Genomic DNA, 13,916 nt, shown 5'->3' on the forward strand with positions numbered 1-13,916 from the left:
ATAGATGTATAGATTAATATACCAAGACGAGGCATATGGATACGTGGAATCAATGGAAGCCTGGTTAGAGATGACAAAGAGTTTCATGCTCGAGTGCTTTGCAGCCTAATTCAATAAAACAAAATGAAAGGCAAATGCTTGAGGAGCCGAAGAGAGGATCCTTATGAAAATATTAAAACTTCTGTGCAAAGAAAGTCACACATTCTCCTTTGATTTTGCTCTTAACGTTGCAATATAACGAATGGGCCTCTTTTTTTGGTGGGGGGGGAAGGAGCTTTGTGATTTTTAATAAAGCAACCAAAAGGAACCATTTCGAGTGTAGAAACCTACTCTTTGGTCTTTAACTGAAAAGTTAAACACACTGAAATAAAAACTAGATTTTCTCCCCCCATCAATTTGCAAAACTAAAGTAGAATTCAAACTGAAATGGCAACAGCGTGAAAAGCTATTTACGTGTCTGCAACCGTCTCTGATTCCATCCATTTGTTTTCCAGTCTTTGTTGTGATTCTGTGTTTCTCATGGATCTCCAGAGAGTTGCCGGCTTGAGGAGAGAATATCAATAGCCTGCATGCCCTCTAGGATATGCTTCCCTGCGACAATCACAGTGTTTCTGTGGATCAGATCTTCTATTTCTTTTAATAACTGTAGTAGAACAACAAAAATTGTTCATTTTGGGGACACATAAAAATCAACAAAGCAATAATGTCTAAGTAAGGGTATAATTTTGCTTCCTTTTTGTGTGATAAGCTCAAAGGCAAAAAGTAAGAATCAATTGGTGTTTTTTCAGGTATTTCATAAATCCATAATTATATCACATGCATTTAAAAAATGAAGCAAAGAGCTAACAAATTGAACAGAACTTGTCAAATAGAATGTGGCCCAGCACAGTGAAAAATAAATACTGGATTTTCTAACTGGGTCTGGATGGTCTGGTTTCTGATTGGAGTCCTGTCAGGAGACAGACAGGTCACCTCTGATCAAGTCCCTAATTCCTCTGAACTCCATATTTCATATCCATGAAATGGGAATAACAATACGTGCTTGTCTCACCTCACAGGGCTGATGAAATATAAAATGACATGTATGCAAGTGTTCAGAAAATATTGGGATGCTGTATTAATATAATGTGTTATTAAATTGTTAGAGGAGACGTAGTTTTCTTTAATATTCATACTATTGTCTAGGAACTGTCCAGAACATCCTACAGTGTTTGTAAGAGAAGGGTCCTTGCTTTCCAGATGTTCATTTTGTGTTCTAAAATACTTGCATGTATATGTATGTGAACGTTTATATTTTTCTGCTTTTTCCCTCTTTCTAACTTTCTAATCCCCATAGCCCTCCTGGTTTACTCCTGCTTATCATTGAAAATTCATTTCAGTGTTACTTCCTTCAAGAAACCTTCCCCTGGGGGCACCTGGGTGGCTCAGTCAGTTAATTGTCCGACTTTGGCGCAGGTCATGATCTCACGGGTTCGTGAGTTTAAGCCCTGCATTTGAGCCCCTGCTGTCAGCACAGAGCCCACTTTGGATCCTCTGTCCCCTCCTCTCCCCGCCTTTCCCTGACTCATGTGCTGGCACACACACTCTCTCTCTCTTTCTCTCTCTCAAAAATAGATAAACATTAAAAAAAAAAAAAAGAAACCTTTCCCCATCCCAAGGCTGGGGTGGTGCCCCACTACTGTGCTTTCAAAAACCCTTTAGTTTATCTTACACTGTATTTTCCACATATGTTTATGATTACTTTTCTGTCTCTTCTCTTGGATTGTGAGAATCTTGAGAGTGAACTCTGTGTTTTCATCATGTGAGTTCCCAATGCTTACCAGTGTTTTCACATAGTAGGCACTCAGATTTTGTTGTATTAGTAATTGCTGGTCTTACCATATACATGTGAAAGTACAAATGCTCCTATTCCAACGTGATGAGCCAGGGACCAAATAGATTTATCTATTGCCATAGTAAACTGAGTTCATTTTCTTTAGAAACTGTGATGGGCAGAATGGTTCCCCTGAGAATGTCCACATCCTAATCATGAAACCTGTGAGCACATTATGTAACGTGGTGGAAGGGATTTTGCAGGTGTGTTAAGGTTACATACCTTAAGGTAGGGGGATCATCCTGGATTATTTGCATGACCCCAATCTAATCCTATGAATCCTTGAAAGCAGAGAAGTTTCTTTGGCTGGAGGTAGAAGAGAAGCAGCAGAAGGAGAAATCAGTGAGAGTCCAAGGGCGAGAAGGACTTACACTGTTGCTGACCCTGAGATGAAGGGGGCTTTGTGCAAAGAACCAAGGGAGATCTATAGGGGCTGGGAAAGGTTTCTGGTTGACAGTCTGCAAGGAAGTGGGGACCTCAGCCCCACATCCACAAGGGACTGAATTCTACCAACCAAGTGAATGCATCCAGAAGCAGATTCTCTTCCAGAGTCTCCAGATAAAGTGTTCGGGTTGGCCTACACCCGACTTCAGCCTTTTGAGACCCACAGCTGAGAAAGCAGTCTAATCTACTTGGACTTCTGACCTACAGAAATGTGAGATAATAAATTTGTGTTGTTAAAAATCACAATATTTGTGGTAGTTGGTTAGGGTAGCAATTAAAAATAGAAAAATTAATTTACTAGCTCCAAAAGGTCAGATTTTGGAAATCTATCATAAAGGTGGAATGGTTTGGGTCTGCAAGAGATGATGTACATCCCCACAGAAAAGGTGCCCAGAGTTGATTCTTTGGAATGGCGACAGCAGCAGAGGTGGGTTCCAGGATTGGCCTGTGTTGCCACACCTGCCAAGTCCAGTACAGGCCAATCCAGGTGCTCCTGGAGATTTACTTAATTTCTTCCAGATTTGAAGCTGGTTGCAAGTTTGATTGGGTTGGCCAAGGCAGAGCAAGAGAGGTTGGAGAAATAGCAAAAGCTAGTTTGGAAATCCTTTTCCCTCATAATTATGAATTATGATGATATTTCTTTCCTGTCTGTTAACTTCTAGAATTCCTCTTAAGAAATCTAATGTTGTTCTGATTCTTAATTCTTTATACATGTTACTTTTTTGCTCTGTGAAGGTTCTTTTGATCTTTTCTTCATCCCTGATATTCTGAAATTTAAAATGATGTACCTTGGAGTTGTTTCTTATTGTTTATTATGCTGGATACTCAATAGGCCCTTTTCAAAATTTTTTTCAGTTCTGAAAAAACTGAAAATTTTTCAGTTTCAGGGGGAGGATTCTTTGTGGAACTCTTACTGATAAAATATTAGAATACTAGATTGATTATGCAGATTTCTTGTCTTATTTTCCCTTTATTTGTTTATGTATCTATTTATTTTCTAATTTCTTCAACTTTGACTTCCAATTTTTCTATTTAAATTTAAAAGTTTCTGGTGTCATTTTTTAAATTAAAAGATTTTTTCTTGTTTACATGTATATTTCTTTTATTATTATTATTTTTTAAGTTTACTTATTTATTTTGAGAGATAAAGAGAGAGATGGGGCAGAAAGAGAGGGAGAGAGGGAATCCCAAGCAGGCTTCATGCTGTCAGTATGGAGCTTGATATGGGGCTCAAACTCACAAACCATGAGCCCAAATCAAGATTTGGATGCTTAACCAACTGAGCCATCTAGGCACCTCTATTTCTTTTTTTTAAAAATATCATTCTTCATTTGTTTCTGGGATGTTATTGTTTTTCTTATTTCTTTGAGAATATTCTAGTTTTTTAAAAATTTTCTTCTGCACATTGTTTCTGTTTTCTCTGAACTGCCTCTCTTCAATTTGTTTTGGTTCCTCTTTTTCACATTACAGACTTTCCTCAAATGTATGGTGCCCTTGGTTGTCAGTTCATATTAAGTTGTAAGGTTTAAAAAAGTTGAGTAATAATTCTGGGGTCTTGGTGGGTTGGGCTGACTGGTCACTTTGATCAGGCAGGACTTGTAGGTCTTTTCTCTGTGGTTCTTCAACCTCTATAATGATGAACACTTGAATTTATGATTGGACCTGTACATCTGAATCATGGCTTTCTGGAAACCATGACTGGGGTATGATCATCCTCTTTATGGTGGTTAATAATCAGATGCTAAAGTCAGACTTACTGATTTTAAAGTTCTGCTGTCACTGCTGGTGGGAATGCAAACTGCTGCAGCCACTCTGGAAAACAGTGTGGAGGTTCCTCAAAAAATTAAAAATAGAACTACCCTACAATCCAGCAATGGCACTACTAGGTATTTATCCAAAGGACAGAGGTATGCTGATTTGAAGGGGCACATGCACCCCAATGTTTATCTTAGCACTAACGACAATAGCCAAAGTGTGGAAAGAGACCAAATGTCCATCGACAGATGAATGGATAAAGAAGATGTGGTGAATATATATATATATATAGAGAGAGAGAGAAAGAGTATTACTTGGCAATCAAAAAGAATGAAATCTTGCCATTTGCAACAACGTGGATGGAACTAAAGTGTATTATGCTAAGCGAAATTAGTCAGAGAAAGACAAATATCATATGACTTCACTCATGAGGATTTTAAGATACGAAACAGATGAACATGAGGGAAGGGAAGCAAAAATAATATAAAAACAAAGAGGGGGACAACACATAAGATACTCTTAAATACAAAGAACAAACAGAGGGGTGCTGGTGGGGTTTTGGGTGGGGAGATGGGCTAAATGGGTAGAGGCATTAAGGAGGACACTTGTTGGGATGAGCACTGGGTGTTATATGTAGGGGATGAATCACTGGATTCTACTCCTGAAATCATTATTGCACTATATGCTAACTAACTTGGATATAAATTTTTAAAAAATCAATAAATTTAAAAAGAAATAAAGTTCTGCTGGGTCACTTTGAGTTGTTTTTACCTGTGCCCTCATTTGTAAAATGAGGGCACTAACAGTATCTACTTTATGGGATAGTTGTTAGGGTTAAGTGATTAATATCTATAAAGTGCCTGAAGTATTTGAAACAATGAGTATTCAGTAAGTTACCCATTTTTATTGTCATTGTTGTCATTGTTATTAATCCAGTGTAATTCCCTGTTGTGCCTCACCCCTCCCTCCGTTGCCCTAGTATGTAGCTAGCTCCTCTGGTTCAGTGTTTCTAGAGTGGTAGCTTCCCACATTGTGACAAAGGGGAGGATGAGAAGAGTTGGGAAGGAGACCTTGGAAATACACCAGTTCCTTATCCTGACTTTTAATCAATTTTCCGGATCTTCATTCCCATGCCTTCTGAGATAACTGGTATCACCAATTCCCATGCCTTTCTGGGAGTTTAGAGGCACAAGCAGGTTTTCTCACCATTGGATTTCCCTCTAGAGGCACTTAATTTCCAGATTTCTCTGTCTGCTAACCTACCACCACTCGTCTATTCCACTGTGGTTTCTTGTGTACTATGTCTCTTCTCCTGTTCTCTTTTCCTAGTGGGCTTACACCTTTTGTGTTCCTTTACTAATAGTCTAATTGGGTATGAAAAGGGAATGAAAATCAACTTATGTATTCAATTGGCCATGTTAACTACAAGGCCACTGGCCTCACCATCTATGAAATGAGGGGTTACAGTGGATAAACCTTTAGGCATTTTCCTCCACTAAAAATCTTTGCTCCTTTGTATGGTTTAGATTTAATGTAATTCCCAGCTGATCACAGCTAGGTTCTTTATCACTTATCTCACTCTCAGAATAGTAGTGATTATTTTTGCTTTTGTTGTTTTGAATCTCTTTGAGCAAGAGACCTGTGGTGTAGCAAATTATATCTTGTGTACAAATTAGAGTAAACTGAAAAACACAGGTGACTTTTGTTCCCGTCTGCATCACAAAGACCTTTTCAATACACCTGATTGATTGTAAAGGGAACCCCACAAGCAGATGCAAGCGACTGGGACTCTGCTGATGGTAATTTGGGTGCTATAATATTTATCATGCTGTGCTATTTGGCAAGTAGGAAGCTTTTAAACTTTTTGCTCTTTCAGAAAAAATCCTAAAAGAAGATGATACAAACATTTGAATTAGGAAGAAGTTTCCTTTTTATGGAGAATCACAGAGAATGTCTTGATAAATTGTTGCAAGTCTTGTATTTAAGATGATTCAGGTCATATTTTTGTCACTTGCATCCAGGAGAGTCTTTGACTTATCAAGGACAGTGGAGATGGAGAAGGGTATGTTGTCTTTCTCTCTGCATCTCCACTACATGGCCTGACACTTTGTACTTACAGCCTCACTGTCTGTCACTGTTTGCTGTGGTCACTAGAATTAATGACCAGCTCTTATGTGTTCTATTTTGGAATCCAGGAGAGAAACTTCACAAGATAATATTTTTGAGAGGGGGGTTATATGGTGTTTGAAATAAATAACAGCCTCCTAGAGTTTGGTGCAATCCATTGCATATGGTTTTTGTTTGTTTAAGTGCCATGGCGTAGGGGATGGGGATACATTCCTCAGAAAGTTTTCAGTTAAAACAGGATAATATAATGAAAGTGAGGGAGACATTAACAATTTTTTCTCTAATACTCCCCGTTACTTTGGACATAAAATCTGATTAAATGTTTGTAGAAAAAGAGATTAATGTATCAATATTGACAATTTTGGGTTCATCAGTGATGAACCCCCCCCCCCCCCCCCATTTTGTTTGGGTAGAAAGTAGTCATGCTCTTCAGGGACTTTGGGATCTTCCAGGACTCTGGTGTCCCAACTCCAGAACTGAATCCTGATTGGTCTTAGGCATCTATTGTTCTTTTATCTCCTTTGCCATTGATTGGCTTAGGACTGAGCATGGAATGTGATTTTGGCCAGTGAAATATGAGGTAAATCTACAGACTGGCTTTTGGGAAGTTTATCTTTGTTCCTCACAATGGACCCAGAAAAGGGCTTTATGTGTGAATATGATGTTTGGTGCAGCTGCAGCCATTTTGCAGCAATGAGATGTTCTTAAGGACCTCACTGAGGATGGCAGAGTAGAAAGATGAAAAGAACCTGAATATTGATAATGCTGCCAAGCTGCTGCCTTGATTAATCCTGGGACAATATCATCTTTAAACCCTGCATTCAGTGAAATCATAAATTTCCTTATCACTTAAGCCTTTTTTAGCTGGTTTTTCAGTTACTCATAGCTGAAATAATCCTGATACACTAATAAAACAAATTTAATGCTTTAACTCTTTGGACTAAAACTTTTCTTCTATTCTTTCTCCATATGTGAGAAAGGTATGAAGTGAAAAATAAAAATGAAGAATTGCAAATATTAAAGAATAACACAATGTCAGCACCAAAAGAGATTTTAACAAATTATTTAAAAAACACTTGTTGATATAGAATTGTAGATCCTGGGTATAGCAGAGAATAAGAGACACTGTCTCTGCACTTTTGGAGATTATATTCTAGTGGGTCTTAGAGAGTATTTGGTCTAATCTTATTACGTAGAAAGGGACAACTTTTATATCATTCAGTGTTGGTGTAAATTTTTTTTTTTGTTACTTAACAAAAGAGGGTAGATCCTGTCAGAGGAAAGACTATATACATTTGTGGTTCTTTTCGCTTTTGAACATATAGCTAGCTGTTTTGCTTATCTGACTACCTGAAGGTTTTTGTTATCTAGGGTTTGGCTGGGACTGAGTCTGGGTATAAAGAGAGAAGAGAGCTGAATTTCTGTGCATAATAGAGTAAGAGGAATTTAGAATTAGACTGTGTGTGTGTATGTGTGTGTGCACGTGTGCATGTACATTTGCATGCAATTGACACACACACATGAGAAACACCAAGATGGTCAGTGTCTAAGTGCTAACTGAAATAGAGAGGTCACAAACTCCCTGTGCCATGGTGGCCAAAAGGACTTTTAGGATGAGATGACCAGTATGTAGTTTTAAGTTATTCGCTGTGTCATGCAAGGATATAACTCTTTGACGGTGACCTAGAAAACCTTAGCAAAAGTTTTGCTACACATCCACAGGCATTGTTCCCTTGTTGCTTCAGTGGGGAATCAGGGAGATAAAGGGTTGACCTCAATGCATAGAGCAGAGAACAGGGATTCAGCAGAGGCAGGAAATGGGAGAGAAATCAGCAGACGCAGAAACATATATCTCCTTCTTCCATTTTCCTCTTCCTGGGAATTTTGCAGACATTTTGAAGAGGTCTCTGCACTTAACAATGGGTATGGAATAGGATGTGACCTCTTTAATTTACATCATTTGGGACATCTGCATTAGGGTCTTACTATGCTGGTGGCTGCAGGATTCATCACACGAGTAATTATTCAATTACTGGGAATTGCCTTACCCTGTAGAGAGTAAGCTCCTTGAGGGCAGGGACCATGTCTTTTTTATCAATAAAGTTCATATTGGGTAGTGGTTCGGCCCCTAAAATAAGTATCCAATTAATATTTATTAAATAGTTCTCTCCTAATAGGGAAAAACTATCATCATTTAAATACTCATAGCATTCCTTCTGCCCTCAGCTTGTGGTGCTACTTCCCTGAGGACAACTGTGTTTTGCCAGGCAGGCTCCTGGACCAGCACTTATTGCTTGTGGATGATGGGGGAGACCAGACAAGTTGGGAGAAGCCAGCCAGGTTTACACTGGAAATATCAAAGAACTCCTGACAAGAGAAAAGTAGTGGATACAGACAGTGGGAGGGGAGACAGAGAAGACATTTTGTGGGAGTTGAGTTTGAGAGGTTTGGGGATCTTGGAGAGGGAAAAGAGGGTCTTTGGAGGCAGGTGCAAGGCATATGAATGCACACACAAATATGATTCTTCTGTGGATAAAACTGGAAGGAAAAGCTGGTTTCAGTCAGTTTTGGTGTGTGTTGTGTTACCAGTGTGATCTCTGGACAATTTTAATAGATTTCAGTAAAGATAAAAATTGCTTCTTGGTTAGTTCTGGCTGTATTTCTTTTCTTTTCTTTTTTAAAGATTTTATTTTTAAGCACTCTCTACACCCAACATGGGGCTCAAACTCACAACCCTGAGATCAAGAGTCACATGCTCTACCGACGGCGCCAACCAGATGCTCCCGGCTGCATTTCTTTGAATGAGACTCCAGACTAAGGCTGACTTCTAGGTAAGGAAGGCCAGCCTGGCTTTACATGGCGTACACCCTCATGTAGGAAACTGGGTTTTACACTCTGGTATCCTCCACAGAGCTCCCAGGCACTCAGTAGGGACAGCAAATATTTGTTGCACGGAACTGAAATTGCAGTGATTAATCTAAGATTGCATGCTGTCCAATCTGGTAGCTAAATATGGGCAGAATTAGGACTAAGGCCTAAAATGCGGTATGTTCTTAGATCTTGTTCTTTAGTAGATTTAAAGAACAGTGTTAGAAAATACAGTGTGAGAGAAGGACATTCCATTTTGGGACTATTCCAGAAATATGCATGAGGGTCATTTAGACTGACCTTATTTTCCATTTGAGTTAATCTGTGGGTAGCAAGTCACTCCCTGTTACCAGCCAGATCCTCCTGAGGATCTTAAAATATTCAAATTGGATTTTTTTTCAACCCCCTGAAACTCACAGAAAAGTCACATACTGGGCCAGAGTCTCAGTTCCGCCTCCCTGCTGGAACTCAGTACAACAGTGGCCTTCCTCCTTGTTGGGAATACATGCCTATGCTCTCTCTTTCTGCTGGATTAACTGGATTTAAACTAAATGGAATAAAATGTTTCATTTTTGAGAGTCCACGTTGCATTCTGTGGCTAGGAGAGAAGGCTGTTATTTCAATCTGGTGATAGTTGGGAGCTTCTTGAGAGAAACTAGGATTCCTAGAGTTTGCAAATGTCCTATACAGCTCAGTGCTGCATTCGGGGCAGGGGCGGCTCTGTTCTTACAGAGGCTATTCCAGAGACTTTCAGAGGGCCCGATGCTTCATTTAACAACCTCAGACAGGGGCCTGTGAGAGATCCAGTCCTATTCCTTAGCTGCCTGTTTCCATCTTTCTTACTTGGCACTTCTAGAAGGCTAATGAGAAACTGTCTGTGGCCACGTTAAGGTAGAAGGATAGTGCATTTCTTTTTTGTTCTTGCAGGTATTTTTAAAATCCTGGGCCCGATGCCACCTGTCAGGAAACACACACTCTGACATCTCTCACAAGTGCTGCAGGGAGGAGGCATGATGCCCAACAATGACCCGACAGGAGATGTGATCCCTCTGGAAGCTTCCAGATACTGTGCTCCTCATTGGGCTCAGGTGTTGAGTGTCAAGCAGATGAGGCTGAGGTTATTCAGGACCCTGTCAGGTCATTCAGAGGAACAAAACCACAACAAACTGACCGGAACCCTTGATGTCTGGAAGAAGTTCACTGCCTGTGCCAGCCAGGGGCTGTCCCACCACGTTCTTGTCGGCCTGAAAGAAAAGAAAGGAGGAACTCAGGATTCCAAACTAATGGCCTGGTGTTGGAAGCTGCTTGGGAGTATGAGAAATGCAGATAAAAAGAGGCACTAAGATGCACAGGTATGTGTTTGGAGAAGTGGTTATACAACCTCGGCGTGGAGAGTCCCTGCTGCCAGATGAGCGATGTGGTCTGCGTTTGTATCTTCAGTGTGAAGCTGGCCCAAGGCTCAAGGGACCCATTCACTACACGTGGTCTCCCGCCCATGCACCTGTGGGAATATGTGTGCTTGGGGTTAATGGCTTCGGGGACGTCACCTGGGTTTACAGTGTGGGCCATGGAATGGCCAGACAAATGCCTATCATCACAGACTTGGAAGAAATTCTATGAAGAATCTGAAGTTGTCTCAGAAGTTGCTTAAACCTAGATGCCTTGTCTAAATTAAAATATATGGCATGCACACGCACACATGCGCACACACATGCACACACACACTTCCCTCAGGGGCAGTGCATCTTTAGTTATTTGTTTTCCATCCATTCCAAAAGGGAAGAGAATATCAGATAGATGGGATGAATCAAATGGGATTATTTTAAAATGCATTCTCCCTCCCCTTCTGCAGGGGATTGAGGAGGATTACATGCAGCTTTTGTGAAATGTCTGTGCTCCTCTCTGGGAAAGGAACTGTAAATGTCAAGTCGTCAGTCTCCGTGACAACAACTCACACAGGTACAGTGCAGACTGGCAGGGAGGGAAGAGCATGGCCAGCCCGTGCACCAGTGTCACCTGCGTTTGTAGAGACCAATGCCCCAGCAGTCCAGTGTAGCCAACAGATGGAGAGGCAAAGACAGTTAGGGACGCGGAATGGATGGGGGGGCCTGGTGACACCCCAGAGATACAAACCACCCCGCAGAGGGAGCGTGCAACAGAAGCAGCAGGCTTAGCAGGTGCAGCCCCCATCACTTCGCCAACCCAAATCCCAGGGGCCTGGTAAGCACTTGGTGTTAACTGAGCTTCTTAAACCCTGATGTGCACGTGAACCACCTGGCGATCTTGTTAAAGTGAAATTTCTGATTCAGTAGATTGAGGGATAGGACCCAACACGCTACATTTCTACAAAACTCCTGGATGATGCCGATGCTGCTGGCCCAGACACCGTGCCCAAGGTGTGAAGAGAATTTCAGGTCACAGGTGTGCTTCAGGTAGCACAGCTTCAATAGAATCAAATTCTGTACAAAGATATGCAAATACAGTGAAGTCACACTTAACCTTACTAACATTTGGAGGAAATTGTCCAGGTAACTCCTAAATCTTTTGTATTTGAAATGCTTCGTCTGATGAAAAATTCTCTTTCTATAGCTGACAGCTGATGTGGGGCTGTTCAGGTCTATATTAAGATGGCCTAGCAATTCCTCAGCAGACACCAGCTGAGGGAAGGAGTATGCTGGGCGGCAGGGGAGGCGAGCTTGGCAGGCACATTGGCCAAGGACCGTCCGTAACATGCACTGCCCACATGTGCATAGTTGGGAGCTGGGTTTTGCAATGGATTCTTCTCTGGTTGAGCGAGAGAAGGGAAATTAACACAGGGCTCTTAAGTTCTCCTTGCTCTCCCTGGTTTCCCAAAAGAAAAAAAAATTAAATAGGTAGGAAGAAATGGAAAATGACAGGAAGAGAATGAAAGTCAAAAGACTGCTTGGGTTTCTATTTTTACTTTTTATTTTTGAGAGGAGAGAAGAATAAACTCCCAAGGATGAATCAAGAAGAAGAACATTAAAAAAAAAAAAAAAACAAAGAAAAGAAATGTGTGATGAAGAGAGGAAGGAAATCTCCTTGGTAGATAAAACAGATTTGCCAAATATATTACATTCATTAAGATTTTTCTTTGCTTATAATGTGTGCTTTTTGGAGGCTTTTCTTAGCATTAACGGACGCTCTGGGAGAGGAGAAAGTTGGCAGAGAGAAGCCTGGCAAATATATAAATAAGCTTTGGAGGCTTCAGAAGTTTCATATCCCACAATAGAACGTTCTCCAGGCTGCACAAACTTTTTCTTACTTAAACAAATGCTTTGAAAGACAAAGATTTCATATCGTCAGTGGAACATTCAGACTAATAATTGCCTTTGTTCTTCCTCCCTTGAAGTCTCAACAGCCAGCAGATTTATGATTCACTTTCGGCAATAAGCTCCTTCAAATAAATATCACTTTCCCAGGCTGCAAATTGAGTTTTTGCAAACACAGAGATCGACTTCACTAAGAGGAACTAAGTTTTCTTGTGGTGTATGTATATACGATTAGGAAACACTGCTTTCTTCCCCTATTCTGTAAAACAGTGGATTAGAAAACTATGTTAAAAAATAGCCGTTTTTAATGCTTGATGTACTATCAGTGAGATTTTGTAGAAACTTTTGTTGGGGGAGCAGGAGGTGGAGTGGGAAGGGGACAGAGGCAGTTTCACTTTTCTCTTAGGTTTGTGGACCTCAGAAATTTTATGTAAAGTCTGAGGTTGTGTTTAAACTGGTTTACTTTGTAGTTGGGGCAAGATAATTTCAAAAATTTTAAAGTAAAAGAAATAATGCAAGCAAGTATAAATGTAAGATTTAAATCGAGGCTTATAGACTCTAACTGTTGGAATCAAGACCCTATCAGAGCTACCAGCCTTCTCCCAGTGCTCTTTAGCTTCCAGTGCTAACTCAATGGACGTTATTGGATTCCTTAAATATGCCAGGCAGTAGGGGTGCCAAGGGAGGTGAGACATGATGCCGATACCCACATAGATACCTTTAAGAACAAAGTAGAAGAATCAGAGTAAGCTATGGGAGTGCAAAGGATGCCCAACCTGGGGTGTGGAGGAGGATGTCAGGCCCCCAGAGTCTTGTATCACTTTGGAATGTGGCAGTCACCTACATCCTTGTCCACATGCATTAAGCCAGATATAAGGCAACCGAGCCTCTTTCAGTAGACTGATGACACCGTTTCTTTGGCCTGTCCCCATGACACTGCTCCTAGTTCTATCTGGATTTCATTCTCTGTCCCTTCCCCAGTTTGAACTTTGTGTGGTACCTGCTGCCTTAATGATAATGATCCTTTCTGGAGAACTTAAAAGTGCCAGACATCATGGTGCTAGCTAGCCACTTTCAAATATATTATTTTCCTGATACAGGTGTTATTGCCATATTATAGAGGAGGAAATGGAAATTGACAAAATTTAACCAAATCGCTCAAGATCACACAACTGGTAGTTGCTGGGACATGGATTAATTAATTTATTATTATTATTTTTTAATGTAAGCTCTACACCTAACAGAGATCTTAAACTCATGACCCCAAGATCAAGAGTCACATGCTGTACCAACTGAGCCAGCCAGGTGCCCCTACAACATGGATTTAAACTCAAGTCTGTCTGATCCAGAACCTGTAGTGTTTTTTTTTTAATTTTTTTTTTTAACGTTTATTTATTTTTGAGACAGAGAGAGACAGAGCATGAACGGGGGAGGGGCAGAGAGAGAGGGAGACACAGAATCGGAAGCAGGCTCCAGGCTCTGAGCCATCAGCCCAGAGCCCGACGCGGGGCTCGAACTCACAGACCTCGAGATCGTGACCTGAGCTGAAGTCGGACCTT

The 13,916-nt window shown here is 40.7% G+C and overlaps 1 long non-coding RNA gene across 1 annotated transcript; it reads right to left on the minus strand.

Moving 5' to 3' along the window:
• Window positions 1-433: 433 nt before the first annotated feature.
• Window positions 434-2,182, minus strand: LOC128775017 (uncharacterized). The gene is made up of 2 exons (XR_008419580.1): window positions 2,096-2,182; window positions 434-643 (listed from the first exon to the last, which is right to left on the minus strand). It is a non-coding gene; the product is annotated as an uncharacterized LOC128775017 (long non-coding RNA).
• Window positions 2,183-13,916: the final 11,734 nt, after the last annotated feature.

The sequence above is a fragment of the Panthera pardus genome, unplaced genomic scaffold (assembly GCF_024362965.1).
Source record: "Panthera pardus isolate Hobbes unplaced genomic scaffold, ASM2436296v1 HiC_scaffold_6, whole genome shotgun sequence".
Classification (NCBI taxonomy): Eukaryota; Metazoa; Chordata; class Mammalia; order Carnivora; family Felidae; genus Panthera; species Panthera pardus.